The sequence below is a fragment of the Aythya ferina genome, assembly GCF_964211825.1.
Source record: "Aythya ferina genome assembly, chromosome: 2".
In the NCBI taxonomy this organism is placed as follows: Eukaryota; Metazoa; Chordata; class Aves; order Anseriformes; family Anatidae; genus Aythya; species Aythya ferina.
The window spans coordinates 79789035-79805882 of NC_140297.1; the positions used below are offsets into that span (position 1 = coordinate 79789035).

General features: G+C 46.8%; 1 protein-coding gene across 1 annotated transcript in view; it reads left to right on the top strand.

Moving 5' to 3' along the window:
* The first annotated feature begins 4068 nt into the window (after positions 1 to 4068).
* The window catches only part of LOC311431008 (cadherin-6), a 106125-nt gene continuing 93345 nt past the window's right edge, over positions 4069 to 16848 (top strand). The window contains exon 1 of the mRNA XM_084508073.1: positions 4069 to 4224. The gene's annotated coding sequence lies outside the window, so the exon portion shown is untranslated. The remainder of the gene's footprint in view (positions 4225 to 16848) is intronic.

The window sequence follows — 16848 nt, forward strand, 5'->3', positions numbered from 1 at the left end:
AGACCAGAGGAAAAACTGGGGGAGGGCCATGATAGTCAGGACTATTCAATTTGAAAGTAATAGCCATTTCTTAAAGAAAAATTGTGTTGTTTTGTACAGTTCAGAGGTGCACAGAGCAGCAGAGAAATAGACAGCATGTTAGAAAATTGAATTTCCAGAACGCTTTTTAAAATAAATTCTCATCTTCAACTAAAAGTTCAACCAGAAGTTCCACGCTGTTAAAAGGAGAAAACAAAGGAGAAAAAAAATTGTTATTATTTTCTAATTACCTTCATCTCCTGACTTTCACTACTGAAATTGCAAAAGACAGATGCTCAAGAAACCATCAAATTTGAGAACTCAGAGAATTTGGAGTTCCAGGTTCCCTACTTGGGTGGCAGCTGAGAGGTTCAGAGAACAAGCTACAAGAAACCAGGCAGATTTCATAATGTTTCCATGAAAAGAGCAAAGGATGATGAAAATTTTGTTTCTTTATTCTTTTGTACCTTGCAATTGGAAGCTTTTTTGCTGTAAAATATCTATGGCATAGGTAGAAGTGGAGTACTTCCTTACATGGCTTATGAAGCCACAAATCAAGCTATCACATACTTTTCTTCACCGCTTCTTGAAGGCAGTAAAAAATCCAACAAACTCAAATTAGAATGAGGAATTTAGATTTTTTGGAATAACCTCTTCTGTTTGGGGAGCCTGATTGGAAGAAGGATGTCATCAAGAACAAAACTATTCAAAGAAAAACATGCAACAGGTGGTTGTGTGCAATCACTGGGATTCATCTAGCAAACCATTACCTCCCCAGTGGTCCAGCAGACCATAGGTATGGGCAGAAGAGGACAGGAAAGTGGTTGAAACTAGCTGGTTTCCTTTGTATTTGCAAAGGATTGGGATTAGAAACACACACAGGGTCATGTTCAGTACTGTGAGAAGCTTGTATGGCTTGAGGGATCTTGGCCTCATACAATTGTCTGGCTGATCCTTGATCCCTGCACGTAGATCTACAGGACAGGGTATAGAGACTTAGAAAACATGTAGCATTCAACCTTGGGGAGGCAAAAAATGAAAACAATTTGGATTCTAGTAGCAAGAATAAATTGAAAAGAAAAAAAAAAAAAAATACATGGTTTAAGCTATCCAGGAGCTCACTATTTTCTTGATACTTAATATAAACTGACATTGCAATTAAAAGGCTATAAATACAAAGCAAACAAACATAAAAGACACATTTATACCTATATGGTTCACCTGTGGAACTCATTATCACAGAAGGTCAGAAGTGTTAAACTGTGGATTTTTAAAGATTTGCATGGTGACCATGCATTGCATCTGTAATGATGTGACACCAAGTTAATAATTTATTCTACCTTAAAATTTTTGGCATCAGCCTATTGCTTACCAGGTTAAACACAATTTTCTTTCCTGCTCTTGCAGTGAAGAAAAATTGTAATTTGGGGAGAGGGGGGGAGGGGGATTTTTTTTTGCCTTCATCTGGAAAATAAAAAGAAAAAGAAAGAGTGAGGAGAAGTTCTGTTACATTGAGGTTTCCCCTTTACCAAGTCAGAAGATCCCTTCACATTTTTGAAAAATAAATAGGGCTGTGAAAACTCTGAAGTGTCTTGTTCATGTGTGAATTTACAAAGTGAGACCTTCAGATTGTTTCACAGATACTGCAGCTTGTAGTGAACCGCAGGTAGCTTTTCAGTGGCTTCAGAAAGTTTCTTTCTAGTCCTTAAGCCCCACATAAAAATCTTCCATTGTTTAGAAATGGGATCTCTCCTGAATAGCTTAGAGGAAAATATCACATATTCCTAGCTCACACTGCATTTTGTTTTTTTTGCACTGATGAGCCTCATAGACATTTTGGTCACAGTTTGGGTATTCCACAGAGACCACAGAGGCAGACGTCGCCACTTTGGATCTTCATTCTCACCAGTTCAGTGCTGTGTCTATCCATGGGCAGAAACAGTTGCTTCAGAAAACAGCCACAGGCAAGGTGGGTGTGCGATGATATGTTTTACATGGAGTACTCATCCTTATTTCCAAATATTAGATGGGTTCAACAGCAGATAAAAATATGTTTAATCTACTTTCCAGTTTTGTGTTTTTTGTGTTTTTTTTTGTGTTTGTTTTTTTTTTTTATAAGTATTAAGTGTAACAACTCTGACCACTGCAAGCTGGACACATAGCCAGCCAGTCCTTCTTTGAACCTTCTTAAATTCTCCACCTCATGTCAGGGCAGAAGATTTCAACCGATGTTGATTTTGATTAATTTTCACATGCCTAGCTGAACATTTCACTCAGCTGACGTGTGAGGTACAGGACACTTCATGGCCTAATGGCTTGATCCAGTCTGGGAATTCTAATATCATTATAGCTGTCAACAGGAGAGGGTTGAAGAGGAAGGGCATCACCTTGACAATGTCCGTCAAAAATGAAAACAAGTCTTCTTCACACAGCTATGGACTTAAAATTGTCAACCGCAAATTGATATAATTAATGAGAAAACAAAAACCCCAAGCAGATGCTTTGGAGAACACAACAGTTCCCATGCTAATCTTCCCTTCTTGACGAAAATACAGAAGTCCATCTAGGACATAAATAGCCCTGTCCTGACTGAGGAAATAATGCCAAGAAAAAGAAAAAGAAAAAAAAAAAAAAGCCTGGAGCAGCCTTATTAAAGCTAACTAGAATGAGACACATCCAGGAATGAATAATGCCCAAGGAGACCTCAGGGTCAGAGTGGGCAGTGAATCAGACATTGACAATGCAATATGGCAGGGAAAAAGGAAGCCTGCAAATGTGGTCTGTCATAAGGGAGAGCGAGACAGTGTCCAGGAGGGACCCTCGGGAATACTCCACAAATACTCCTGACCCATCAATGCCAAAAAAACTGCTAATGAGAGGACCAGGGGAAGTTCAAAGAAGAGCCAGCAGAATGATCTGCACGCTGCATCAAGCCAGCCTCGTGGAAAGGCGACGTGGCCAGCAAGAGCCATGCCACCTCGGTGGCTTTTTGGGGCCATCTGCATTAGGAGGGCTTGCAACCAGACGGCAGGCAGAATCCGGCCTCTTTCCAGTGCCTTGGCGATGGGAGGCATCACGCGGAGTCCGATTTTGTGCTGAGGAAGGGCTCTGCCAGCACAGCCACTGCAGGGAACAGCTCGGGGGCAGCCTTAAGGAGCCCAGGCCCTATGTGGGGGATGAGGGCCGTGCTGCGGAGCTGCTGCAGCACCGCGGGAGGGACAGCACGGGCAGCAGGAGAGTTACCTGAACTCGTGGTGCTCGCAGCGCTTAAATCACGCTAAAAAGCCTTGAAACGGTCCAGGAGCGGGAGGACACAAAGGTGGCTTAGAGCCAGCGCAGAGCCATCCTTAAGACGTTCAGAGCCAGCGCAGATTGCGGGAGGTGGGATGAAGAAGGGAGGGAAAAAAAAAATATCTACCCGAAGGCTTACGGTGGGCTAGCAAGGGAGGCGAGGAGACGATAAAGGTCAAACCTAAGGCCGGGGAGAGGCGCTGGGAGGCGAGGAGCGCAAAGCCGCACTTGGGGCGACATTTGCAGTGCGTCTTGCGGGGACCGAGCGCAGCTCAGCCGCCCGGGGCTCCTTTTTTTTTGGGTGCAAACGGTGCCGGCAGGCAGCCGCCACCCCGTCCTGCGACCCCTTTCTTCCAGCCCCCGGCGGCCGGGGTCCCCCTGCGCCCCCTGCCCGCCGCACTCGTCCCCGCGGGGGACCCGGAGCCGCTCGGGGGGCTGGAAAAAAGGGGGGGCGGCAGAGCAGGACCCCCCCTGCGCCCCTCGCAGAGCCCGTCCCGCTCCGAGCACCCCGGCCCCGGGGCGGCGGCTCCGGCATCCGCAGCGCTGGGGGTGCGGGTGTGTGTGTCCGTGTGTCCGTGTGTCTGTGTGTGTGTGCATGCGGGTGTGCGCCTGCCGGGGAGGCAGGCAGGGAGGGAGGAGTTTGCCTTTTTTTTTTTTTTTCTTTCCCTCCCATCCCTCTCCCCCTCCCTCCTCTCTCTCCCTCTCTCTCTCTCTTTTTTTTTTTTTTTTTTTTTTTTTTTTTTTTATTAATCAGGAGCACTGAATGGAAACCAATCAGATGGAGAGCCCCCTCGGCTCGGGCTGCCTGCATGCTGGAGTTAAAAAGTGCTGCCGGCCGAGCGGCAGCCCCAGAGAGAGGCGGGCGGGCTGAGCGCCGCCGAGCAGGGGCCGGGGAGCCGCCGCCGCTGCGTGCCGGTAAGGAGCGGGGGCTCCGCGCAACTTTCCGCCCTCTCCTGCCAGCCGCCTTCCCCTTTTTCCTGCCCTTTCCCTGCGCTTATTGGGAACGCAAATTCAAGGATTTGGGGGGTGGGGAGGGGGAGAGCACTTATGCTGCAAAGTTGGCTGTAGGGCGGCGAGGGGCTCCTACCCCCACCCCCCATCCTCCATCCCAACCCCAACCCTCCATCCCAACCCCAACCTTCCATCCCAGTCCCAATCCTCCATCCCAAACCCAGTCGTCCATCCCAACCCCAACCCTCCATCCCAGCCCCGGGGCTGTGCCGGGTGGGCTGGGGGCGGGCGGGGGGCACGGCGCTGTCACCGCAAGCCGGGCGAAGGGATGCGGCGTGTCCCCGCTGGGCAGCGAGGGGCTGGGGGCGAGGGAAGGTGGGGAGGGCAGGAGGAGGGTGGCGTGCCTTTGGAACAATGGTGGGAACGCTAAAAACAAGAATAAGAGCACGAATAACGCCGGGAGAGGAGATGCGGTAGAAGAACTTAAAAAAATTAAAAGAGAAAAAAAAAAAAAAAAAAAAAAAAAGAAAGAAAGAACTGTCCTGGCTTTTTGGCACCGCCGAGTCGCAGGGAAATGGATACAGGGCAACCCCCCCCCCCCCCCCCCCCGGATCGGAAGCAAAAGGCGAGGCAAAGTGCGGAGCTGAACGGGGAGCCCGGCTGAAGCGAGGCGCTCCCTCGGTGCCAGGAAGGGGCCGAGGGGGCAGATGTGGGGACGCTGCCGGCACCCACAAACGTGAATGCCTGCCTTCATCTGAGGAAGGCACGGGCTGGGGAGCGATGGAGCTGGGGGAAGAGAGCGGGTAGGCGTAGCGGCGTTTTACAGGAGAGAAGTTGGATAATTACAGAAAGAAAGTGCTGAATCTGGTTGTTGTCAGTGTTTCTAAGGAGCTGGCAACATGCTTCGTGTGTCAGATAGATTGAACTGTTTCTATATTCATGTGCATGCAACACCCACATGCACGCACTCCGGCACACGGTGCGGATACTCTCTGCGTGTATTCTCGTGCAGAAGGTTGAGCCAAGAGATAAGCAGTAGCGGTAGAGGTCAGTGGCTGTGGGAAGAAGTCCTGTCACTGCTGCAATAAAATCCATATTTTATGGCGAGTTAAACACAGTACTTTGTAAGTGCAAGTGGATGGTCACCTAAGTAACTCCTGATGACATTCAAGGATCAAGAAGCTTAATGACCAAAATTACTCCCAGTGTGATGGCACAGCTGCTACTTTTATACAAATCCAGAGGCTGGGGCATCTTTTTCCTTCTACTTCTGCACGATGTGAGGTTTCAAAGTTCGCTTAGCACTGCATGGGGAGGCTGTGCAGCAAAAATTACTTGCCGAGCGTAAGGTCAGTCCTCTCGCTGATTGACCCTTCTTCTGGCACAGCCAGAGCACAGGGGAAAGCTGTGCCCGGCTCCCCGGGAATCGGCGAGGGCAGCACACATGTTCACATGTGCACTTCACAGGCTGTGTGCGCAAACATGTGCAAGGAGAATGGCACGACCAAGAGCAAGGTTATTTTCTTTGCCTTTTGTAATAGGGCCGTGTGTAATAGCACCCGGGAAATAAAATACTTCGGGGGGAAATAAAATTGCTCGAACGTGCAGACCTCTTTGGTTTTAAGCAAAATAGGCATAATTCTCCCAGTCAAGATAAAGGCTTATCTCATGTATGTGCTGGGCTGCAATCTCTATTACGCAGCCAGTTCTGTGCAGAAGTGCTTGCATATTACTTAAAGCATTCCATAAAATTGATTAACATCTGTTCCTGAGCAATATAATGCCATGGGTAATGGTGCAGCCCTATTCATTTCTTTTTTCTTTTTTCTTTTTTTTTTTTTTTCTAATTCCTGTTTAAAGGTAATAAGTTTGCATGTCACAGGAGAGCCGGGTCGGGCTTGGAGGCTTGTGATCAAGATCAAGTAGATTCCTTTATCATGGATATATACAGTTTTAGAGGCCTGGCAGCAATGGCACAATTGGATAGCTCCTTTAAACAGCCCAAACATGCTAATAAAGACTGCAGGGCTGAATCCCTTTTTCCTCTCCTCTCCTCTCAGATGTTATCTGACACGGCACCGGTAAATATATAATCTCATATGCTTCTGGCTTTCAGCTGCACCATAATCTTTCTGGACATATTTCTAGTGGCTTGCAGTTGACTTTTGAGGTGGAGGAGGCAGGGGGGCAGGCAGTCAGTCCTTGCAGAGCAATGTAATCAGAGGCAGCAATACATTTTTTATTTTTATTTTATTTATTTATTTATTTTCAGGGCAAGTGGCATTGATTCAGTCCTGTTGTAGTTCTCTGCAATTATCCTTTGCAGCCGTTTAAGGACCTGGCAAACTGGGGTCCCCATGGGGACTTATTAGTCCCTCTAGGTATTTTAGCTTTCACACCAGTTCACAGCTCTTACATATTGCCATGCCAGCACTCCAAAGAGCACATTTATAGACATGGTCGTCATTTTCCAACCAAGTTGTTCTGCTAGAAATATGCATCTTAACTTCTGACTCCTTTCTCCCTCCCTCCCTTGCACAGCTTTCCCCTGCAAGCAGTAACCTGCCGCTCAAGGCAGCCTTCCCTTTCACAAAGTTTGCGTTTTGCCATCTGCTGTTTCAAAAATATTTAGCTGAGAGACTTCCTTGAAAGCAAAACACATGCATTAAAAAAAAAAAATGCTTCCTCCCCCCGGCTCCTTTCTGCTGAAGATCTTGAACTCAATGTTAACTTGGTGGAAGTTGTGCTCGTGCCTGTGCTGCTCCCCAGCCGAGATCCGACCTGAGCTCCTCCGCTCAGCAACCCAAGGGCACGCAGGGTCCCTCGGGCAGGATCATCCCCCCCCGGGTCTGCTCCATGATTTTGGCTTTGGCTGAAGATTTCAGCACACTGACCTGCTTGGCGTTGTAGACTCCAAAAATTGGGGTTGGGAAGGAATCGCTGTTGGGTTTCCAGCAGGTGCCCGTGCTTTTTGCAGTGGATGAACAGATCCGGAGGGCGTCGTCACTTCTCTGCAGTTAAATGGTGGCATCCATCTCTTGCTTAACTTTTTAGCATGCTGCCTGCCCTTCGTTGACTACTTTTAAACTCTGCTCAGTTGCTAGTGCAGTCTCGTAGCAGTATGGCTCAAGATGGGCAGGAAATTGCTTATGGATCTCCTTGGAAATGGTGGCTAATTACTGGAATGAAAGGTAGCTGAAATCTATAAGAACGAGTGGGTAAAATCCGCTGGAAACAGCAGGCCCCACTGCGATGGTGCCTCATCCTGCATAATGGTTGCAATTCCTCTGGTGGCTCCGCTGCAATTATACCAGAATAAAACAGAATTGGTTTTCAGTATCTTTTGATTATTGTGCACGTGCGGGAAATGCCACAGAGAGGCCCCGCGTTGGGAGCTAGGTGTCAGGGAGACTTCTTCATTAACCCCTTCAAGACACCGCTAGCCGCAGCAACCGTGCTGCTTTCTTCAAAGGCTTGGAGTCATTGGGGGTTTTGCTTCTTTCTGCTTTGTTTCTAAATAATTACTTCGGTTCCCAACTCTCAGAAACAAGGCAGATAACCGTAGCTGTGGTTATCCTCACCCCCGCCGGGGGCCAAATCCGGCTCCTTTCCAACAGAAACCTCAGAGGCAAGCCCCCCATCAGCAGACGGCTCCGCATGCTGCTGAACCCAATCTCTTCCGTGGACTCTATGCGGGGTTCAAGTTGCAGCCTAAGTGCCCGAATGTGCTCTGGTGGAGATAAAATCCGGCAGCAGCTGGCTTGCTGGTGCTGCTTGCTTAGTCATGGCAGCCCTTTCCAAGGGGGCTGGAGAAATGAGGAGAGGTGTCCTGACATCCCGGCTCCTTTCGTTCGGGATGGGGAGAGAAGAGATGCAGCAGGGACATTTAGCGTGATTAAACTCAGCTGCTTTCTGTCTCCGTTTGCTTAACAAAAGGTACAGGGCAGATCAGCAGTCCCTGTTTGAGTTTTAAAAACACCCTTGAAGAATGCATAATAAATGCAAAACACCAGCAGCCTTATGCTAACCAGGGAAGTGACAGAAAAAGTCATCCTCTCCGGGTCGCATTGTGAGTGACACTGCAGGAGAGCTAGGTGGAGAAAGTGCTGCATAAAAGTGTTTTTTAAGTCAGGGTTTTTCTGAGCGCTCCTCCTCACATTGGTGTGGGTTCTTCTTGCTGTACACCTCACCCTAGGAGCTTCTCTCACCCTTCCCAAACGACTGCCCCATACCTGCTGGGGGTCCATCCAGCCTCAGGCTCCCTGGCTTCCCTAGGGCACTGCTGTGTGTCCCAATCCTCATCGCCCACCAGCGGCTTCCCCTCCCTAATTCAGGCAGCCTTCTCCAGCCTTGCACCCGTGACCGTCCCCGGTACTTACTCCAGGTGTGGCCAGCTGCCAACATTGTCTCTCACTTTAGTTATTTTCCTGGCCGTGTGCTTGGCGTTGAAAGGCCCGGACAAATATTGTGAATATTTGTATTTATGCTTTTGTTTGTTAACAGGGGCATTCCCTGAAGAAATCAGGATAACTGTAGTTCAGGACTCTTTTTAGAGCAATATGAATGAATGTGGCTGGTCAGTACGTCCCGTCCCATGGAGCTGCCCTTCCCTCTCAGTATTTCCCTCTTCTGAAGCAAACCAGAACAGTTTCCCCGACACTGCAGCCCCAGTATAGCAGCAAGGGGCAATGCTAGTGGGGGACAGAGACTGTGCCTTTGTGGTGGGGAGCCCGTGGGCCCTGCCAGCATGGAAAAGGTGCATTTGGCGTGGGGTTCCCCATGAGTTATGGTGCTGGACCCCCAAAAAGAAGCTGGAAGCGATGCAGTGGTTGCTTAACTGTGACGGTGCCAGAGCCCTCAAAACTGCTGAGACGTCCACCATTGCACTGACAGGGCTTCATCTCACCCCAGCCACGAGAAGCAGTCCCTGTGCCGTCCTCTCCAACAAGTACACATGCAAAGAGCAGACACACTTCCCTCTGGTTGCGCTCAGGAACGGTGCCAACCTTGCTATGCTTTAAGTAACCTGCTCAATAACGGCATCATTCTGGCATTGCGGGCAGATATTTTATGGATTAATTAGCCTGCCTTGCCAGGATACACATATATATTTCTGTATATTCAGAAAGTGCTCAGTCATAGCCAGAATGTGACTATTTGATTTGATTTGCAACATAAACACCCATCGCGTCCCCACAGCCCTTCCCTGATGACACACCGCAGCACACAGAGGAGAGCACTTTATGAATGGGATCGGGTCCGTCCTATCTGGGTACCTTAATTCCTCCCAGCTAAACTAATTCCATTATCTTGCTGTAATGTTTACAGCCTCCTGCAAGATAATAGCTAGTGTTTCTTTCCCACTTCTGCATCTAATCACAGAACCAGAGCAGGAGCACCTAGGAGAAGGGTCAGCAGGAACTGGAAATTAGCACGCAAATTAAACACAAGTCGTTTCCCCAGGTACTGCAAGTGCGTGCTGGTCTGGGTGTGAGACAGAGCTGCCTTCTCCCTAACTGCTGCCTCTCAATTGTCAGCAAATAGCTCCTATAAGCAGAAAGGCTGCTCAAACAACACCATCATTAGCATCCAGCCCAGCTTTGGTGGGACCAGGCTCAAAGAAATACTTGCCTCTGATGGCAACCACGCACTGGGTCTTCAAAGGAGGTGGGAATCCAGGTCTGTTCTGCATGTGGGACAGGCAGCTTGTGGGAGACCACACGCCCCTGGGGGTCCCAGCAAGGCGAGGACACCGAGCAGCACAGGGACTGACCTCTGCACTGATGCTCTCACCCAAGGGAAAGCCCTCTCGCTTAGAAGGAAACCCACGTGTCCTCTTCCCCCCCAGTTCCACTACATTAACAAAAATAACAATTAAAAGCACGGTTGCTTTAAGTTTTGCCCTAAGCATTCAGGTGAAAACAGCTTCCTTGCTGAATTGATTCTCTTTGAGTGCTTGGTGGTTTGTAACTTTAGGGTGTCATTAGCCTGGCAATCATTATTTGACAAAAGCATCTTCACGGACAAAAAGAAAGCGAAATAGCTTATGGTATCATGTCACAAAAATAGCACTTTACCGTTGTGAGATGCTGTGTGGATGTCTGGTGGTCTTGCTCCACACAAGGGACAAGGCGTCGTCGATCTACATGGGGCCTTCACTCAGAAGCTATTTGAGTATTTCAGCGTCTCTAAAAATACACGTCTTCACCACGCGGCCCCCTGAGAGGCTGGCCTCTGCAACTGGCCCTGTTTTATGGAGGGGGGAAGCAGAGCACAGCGGAGGTGAGTGGCTCGCCCAAGGTCATGCCAGGAGTCGGCAGCACAGCAGGGATGCTGAACCAGGATCTACAGCGAGTGCAGCTTGCAGTCAACCCTCCCGCTTCTCTGCTGCTCACTCAAGTCGTTGGAGCTGATCAAAGAATGGCTGGGGAAAAAAAAATCAGATTTGGGTCTCTTTTTTCATCCAGAAGAAAGCCAATTATTTTTCTCAAGGACTCCTTGCAGCCGCTTTGACGCTCTCTTCCCAAAGGACTTTCTGGATGTCTTTTGCTTGTTTGTTCAGTCGTGTTCTGCGCCGAGGGGAAGGGGGAGGCTGGGTAGCTCCGGAGCAGTCTGGGACAAGACTGAATATTTCATCCTCGGGGGACAGTAATCTGAGCTGTCCCTGAGCAAGGTGGAGATGACCTTCCTCTCCGCGTTGGCCTGGTTGGAGCAGCCACAGAGTTTCTTTGCCATTCCCTGCCTTGTCCATTCCCACCTACTTATGTGTGTGAGACAGGAGGGGATAAAGAAGTCTCATAAAAAGCTGCTTCTTCTGCATGCTGCTGCCTGTGGCTTGGGGCAGCCAGAGGTCACACTCCTCTCTCTTCTTCACCTCTGTGCCTGTAGGAATTCATTTCAAAGCACCCCTGCTTTGTAAACATCTAAGGAGCAGTATTCCTAGTGCATAGCTATGAAGGTGAGCCCAAGGAAAGCTACCTGAATAAGGACATGGCGTGCACCAACACCCCTGCCTTGGGTATTGATCCTGGAGTAAATAAATAGAGGGAGAGGCAGGAAGACATGCACACAAAAAAGACGCCTTGAATTTGCAAGTTATATGGTGGGGTCAGATCCAAAGAGCACCAGGCTCTGAGCTGCATGCAACCCACTGTGCCCTAATGCTTTTGGAGCTGGCCTTACAAACCGAGCGGCCACTGTAAGGATTCAAGAGAGCCTATTTCCTCATTTTCGCACTGCGAAGAGTGCTCTGGGAGATCACAAAGCAGGAATATATGGAGTTAGAATCCCTTTCAGAGAGCAAATTCCTTTTGTGAAATTGGTGCTCAATTTAGCTGTCACTGCTGAAAGGGAAAAAGATGCAGAAGCAACTTTTAAGTCCACCAGCCACATCCCTTTAAGCAATCCGTGCTGTGCCAACCAGTTTTATAAAAATCTGTATTTCATCTAAACTCCATTTAAGTCTAAATAATATGAATGTCCTGCTACTGTACTTCCCTTCTCACTGCTGATAATTGCCAAGTTATTTCTGCTATAAACAAGGCAGTGCTCTTCTCTCTCTCTGCCTTATCATACCTGGTCCCAGAGCAGAAAGCTGTTAAGGACATGTTTACTTTGAAACATACCACCACACTGCACTGAAGTCCACAAGACTGTTTGAATTCCTGAGTGCCTTCCTGGATCGAGATGTCAGGATCTTGCAAGGCAGTGTTTACAACTCCGCGATTAATTCAGTGCTGACCAAAGGGTGACCTCTGAAAATTTGTAAACTTGGTGTCCCTGAACAGAAGATGAGGAATAGTAGGGGTGGAAACCACTGAGTGGGGAATGATCATCATTTCCCACTGAACCCCTTCAGTAAGTAATATGGCCCTGGCTCGTTAGCACAGCATGGAGCTGGGTTCCCTGCTGTGCTGCTGCTTCCACCGGTGGCTAGGGGAAGTCGGGGAGGGATGCCAAGCAGGGCTGCTGAATGTGGCAGGAGCATCCTTCTTTTGCATGAGTGCTGCACCTCTAAAGCCAACACTTAGCTCAAACTCTTCCTTCAGGTGCCTGTGCCTTCAGGTTGTCTGTGTTTAAGAGAACGTGCATGCACATCTGAAGCGAAAATGCTGGCCCAGTGCATCTTATTTATGAATATTTACAGCCATCAGCACAATTCCACAGACAATCTAATCTCAAGCAGCTTTGAAATTCAGCGCATTTCAGAGCAGCGTTTCCCGTCAGAAACAGAACGGCGTGCTCTGATTTGTAGAAAGGATTTCTCTTCCTCTTAACAAAAAAAAAAAAAAAAAAAAAAAAAAAAAAGCTCCCACTTTTCTCAGCACAGAATTTATATTGTTATTAAATGAAATGTATTATCATATTTTAACATTTTAGGCTGTCTTTTACAGGATTTCTAAAACGGCTCCCCATTAATCTCCTGCAATCCATTTGACAGATATCTCAAAGCTACTTGATATCACAGCTACTTTAAGGTATGATAGAGTTTTCCTTAGCAACAGGTTGTAATTTCAGCCAGGCTGGTAAATGTGAGGTCAGAAGCTGGTTGTTGCAAACCTAGGAGATTAAAATATACCGCACATCCTTGCTTCCTCTTGAAATACCATCCTGCATCTTGGAGGAGCAAAAGTAAATGCCGGGGTTACTGGGGGACAGCTTTTGTCCACTTGGAAAGGCTCGTTTAATTAAGCATATTTTGTATTTATTACAGAGGCATTTATGTTTGGCCAAACTGGCGTTAAAAGCAGCCTTCACGTGGTTCAGGCACTTCAGATGCAGATTTAGTTTCGAGCCCTCACCCCAGCAAGTATCAGTTACCTCTCTGGGTCACCGGGGACGGAGCTGCTGGAGCAGCAGTGCTGCCTGAAGAGGGAAAGGGATTTGTAGCAGCCCTCCTGACCCCAGCAGGCATCTGAGCTGCAGGAGACAACCAGAAAACTTTCTCCTGGAGGCTGAACCTAGGAACCGTGGGCACATAGACTGGAGGGCTACCAGAGGCCACAGCTTCAGTAAGTGGTTGGCCGGGGCCAGGTCAGCGTGATCCAAAACACTGGGGGTGTTTTGTTAACTCCCAAACTTAGTGGAGTTGGCTATGGTGGTGACAGAAGGCAGTATATTATGGCTGTGGCAACAGTTTTCAGCTCTGTGAATGGTGAGGTGAGCATGTGGAGGAGACGCTCAGCCAGCTGCTGCATAAAGTCCCATTCTTCACCTCCTTTGAAGGGGAAATGGATGAAGGTTTGTTGTGTTTTTTTATACATACCACTGATGGTAGTGTAAGACTCATGTTTATTCCAGCTCTGTTTATGGGATATGCTGCGTAAAGGGTGATGAGGACGTATTTCCAGGCACCACCCAACTTCCTATCTTCTCCTTCCCTTCCCTGTTTCTGCTCTTCTCTCAGATTGTTTCATGCTCATCTGTAGTTTTATAACAAAATGATCCTTCGCCCAGCTCTCTGCATGTTGCCTCTGGGAAGACAAGACACATCAGGAAGCCAAAAGTTCAGGAGACATCAATGCGTTGGAAGTAGGTCTCTATCCTCACACGTTGTGTCACGGGGCTGGGCGAGCTTGCCCTGCACCTGCTGGTGTACCAATTGGGCTGTGACCGTCCGAGTGGAGCGGGGCCCAAGCAGGATTCAGCTGCAAGCTGGGATGGGATGAATTATTGTAAATAACTGAGCTGAGCCATTCAAAATAAGCTGCTAATGTAAGCAAGATTAACTTGATGTGCTGCCTGAAATGAGATATTAGAGATGATAGGGAGAGAGAGAAAACTTTTCATTTAGATGGAAACAGGACTGATTAATTAAGCAGTAACGAACAAGAAAGCTTGCCTTGAATTACTATGAGGCTTGCAGTGCTAATTTAACACAAAGTACAGCTCCCAATTTGTTATTAAATTAAAATGGCTTTTAAAATTGTTTACTTTTTTTTTTCTTATCTGCTTCTGTGTGGCAAAATGATTATTCTGGCTAGTTAGAGAAACCAATCAGAGCAACAGAAAGTGCAGGTTGAAGGGGGAAAAGATTGTCCTGTTGTGTAATTAAGAAATATACACTAATATCCACGACATCATGAATAAGCACTTCAAAGTAGCATGTGTGCTCTGTGTTGCATATTAAACTAAACAATTAGCATGCTAACAAGCTGCTCTGGACATACAGGGAGAAAGCATCGCACTTAAGGATGTAACTGCTTTTTGCTTCTTTTTTTTTTGAGTCTAAAGATCTGTTCACCTGACTGACAAGTATTGATAAGGAGTAGAGAAGAAACGTTTCTCTTTCTTCTGCCTGTCCTCTTTCTTGTGATTTTCAGAATAGTTTTAATTTGGTAGACTTTGTGGTTACCCCGTACAAAGGAACTTTTGCTACCCCTATCAAAGTGTGTGATGGAAATGTGAAACACTGTGTGTGAGAGATCATGTGAAACAACAAGGGGAAGAACCTTCCAGTGACTTTGCTTTCTCAATCTCAGACAAGTTTTACTCTGACAGGAATGATTCCATGTAATTTATCATAGGATAGCTCAACAGTAGCAATTTGTCATCCATTGTGATGTAATTTGATGGGTTCATTTCTTAAGTGAATTATGGATTATGGATTACCTCTGTATATCAACAACAGAGCCATATCTTTTATGTAAATATTCCCTCAACTTTTTTTTCCTCTTCCAATCCATTTTCCGTCATACAGAGATGGCTTCTCTTCCATCTAATCTTTCTACTAATAAGGTGTTTAATAATTGAGCAGCCTAAAAAATGAGCATATTTCAAAGGAGTTGGTATCAATAGTAGTATAAGAGCCTCGGGCTACAAAAATGTGGATGAAGCTACCAAAGTTTTAGAGTCAGGATCCCAACTGTCTTTGTGCTTCAGGCAGCTATTTTATTAAAGTTGGTATTAAACAACACCGCCTAGGGTCTGATTAACAATTTATGACTTCCTAAGAAGGATTAGCAAAAGCCTATCATTTTTATATTTAAATCTTAATTTGCATCTAAGAGAAACCTTACCCAGGTTTACATTTTCATTATTTATTATTTTTATTATTACCATTGCTGGTTCAGAAACATTGCTTGTGTGAGCACCAGTTTGTTGTACTGATCTTTTCGTGCCTCATCCCCTCACACACGTCAGAGGAAAAGCTGGCCTCCTGTGTCATGTGATGGGTCTCATCCTGCAAAATGATGGATTTTGCCTCTCGCTGGGCTCATTTGCTTTTCACTGCTTTTCCTGAAGTCCATTGGGATGGAAGGGATTGGCACTTGGTAGAGTCAGGCTGAGATCTGCAAGCCTAAGAGCTGAATGGTGTCCAGCTAATGCTACTTTAGAGGGTGAAATCCAGAGATACACGACTGAGGCTTGCCTGACATACCTTCTCAGAGAGAAGAATTTTCTTTTTTGACATTTATCTGATGCAACTAGTTGTATCTCTTTCTCAGTGATGTTTTTTGATGAGCCTCTCTGCCCTGCTTATTAGGTTACTGCTGGGCAGACTCTGCTAGGAGAGAAGGCAGGGGGTGATCCTGCTGCTGTGTTCTGGGAAGCAGTGGAGCAGGAGCTGTCGATTTCTGCTGTAACAGAGGCAGCCCAGGAAGGAGGATGCCACCAGGTGGAAGGGAGTACATACCAGTATCTCTGCTGGCCAAACTTTGCTCACAAAGGCAGGCCAAAGACATGCACCTTAGTGGAACACAGTGGAATTCACTCCACCGCAGGCGAGGCTATTCTTATTTATTTATTTATTTTAATGTTCAAATAGAAAATAACAACAGCAGTCTGTTCTGTTATCTTTCTGTTTTCAAATTGACCTAATGTTCCCTTTGACTTTTTCCTCTCCAGGTTCGGCTGCTTCAGGAAATTGTGTGGCATATCTTCTTCTTTTTTTTTTTTCTTTTTTTTTTCCCCCTCTGTTTATTTCCATTTCTGTTACTCTTCAGCGGACTTAACACTCATTTCACCAAGGGTTAGATGTGGTGGTCATAGCCTGTAATGCTAAGGGAAAAGATTGTCAACTAGGGGCTACGAGCTCCACTGGTTCACAGCAAGGAAGATGTGATTCTTGTCCTCTTGAGTTCCCTAGTCAGTAAGACACTAAAAGGCTCAAAAGAAATGCTGATTATTTAAGCATCTTCATTGCTTTATTTGAACTCTCAACATCTCCATGGCTTTTCATTTAATCGATAGCTTAGTTTTTGTCTTGGACTCGAGGGCTTTAAGCTTTAAAATACTGGAGTCATAATCTGAAAAGTGCTGGTTCTTCAGAGCAAAAACGAGCACTAACACATTCAGAGGAAGATCTCTCATATGCCTGGCTTTTCAGGTTGTGACAAACTAACTTTCAGTTTTAGGGCTGTATTCACATTTCAAGGTGTTAGGAGAAGTGCAATCAGAACATTTTCCTGTGGCGCTTGCATTCAGCGTGTGCTTGTGGGCCATTACTGTCAGTGGGATTTAAGCAAATGCTCTAAAGATTGTGCTGAATCAGGGACTAAGCAATATCTGTGAGGAGTAAGTCCCTTAGATTCGGGATTAGTGACACTCAAGGTTTCTATCCTTCATTTCTGGCTGAAATTTTAACTA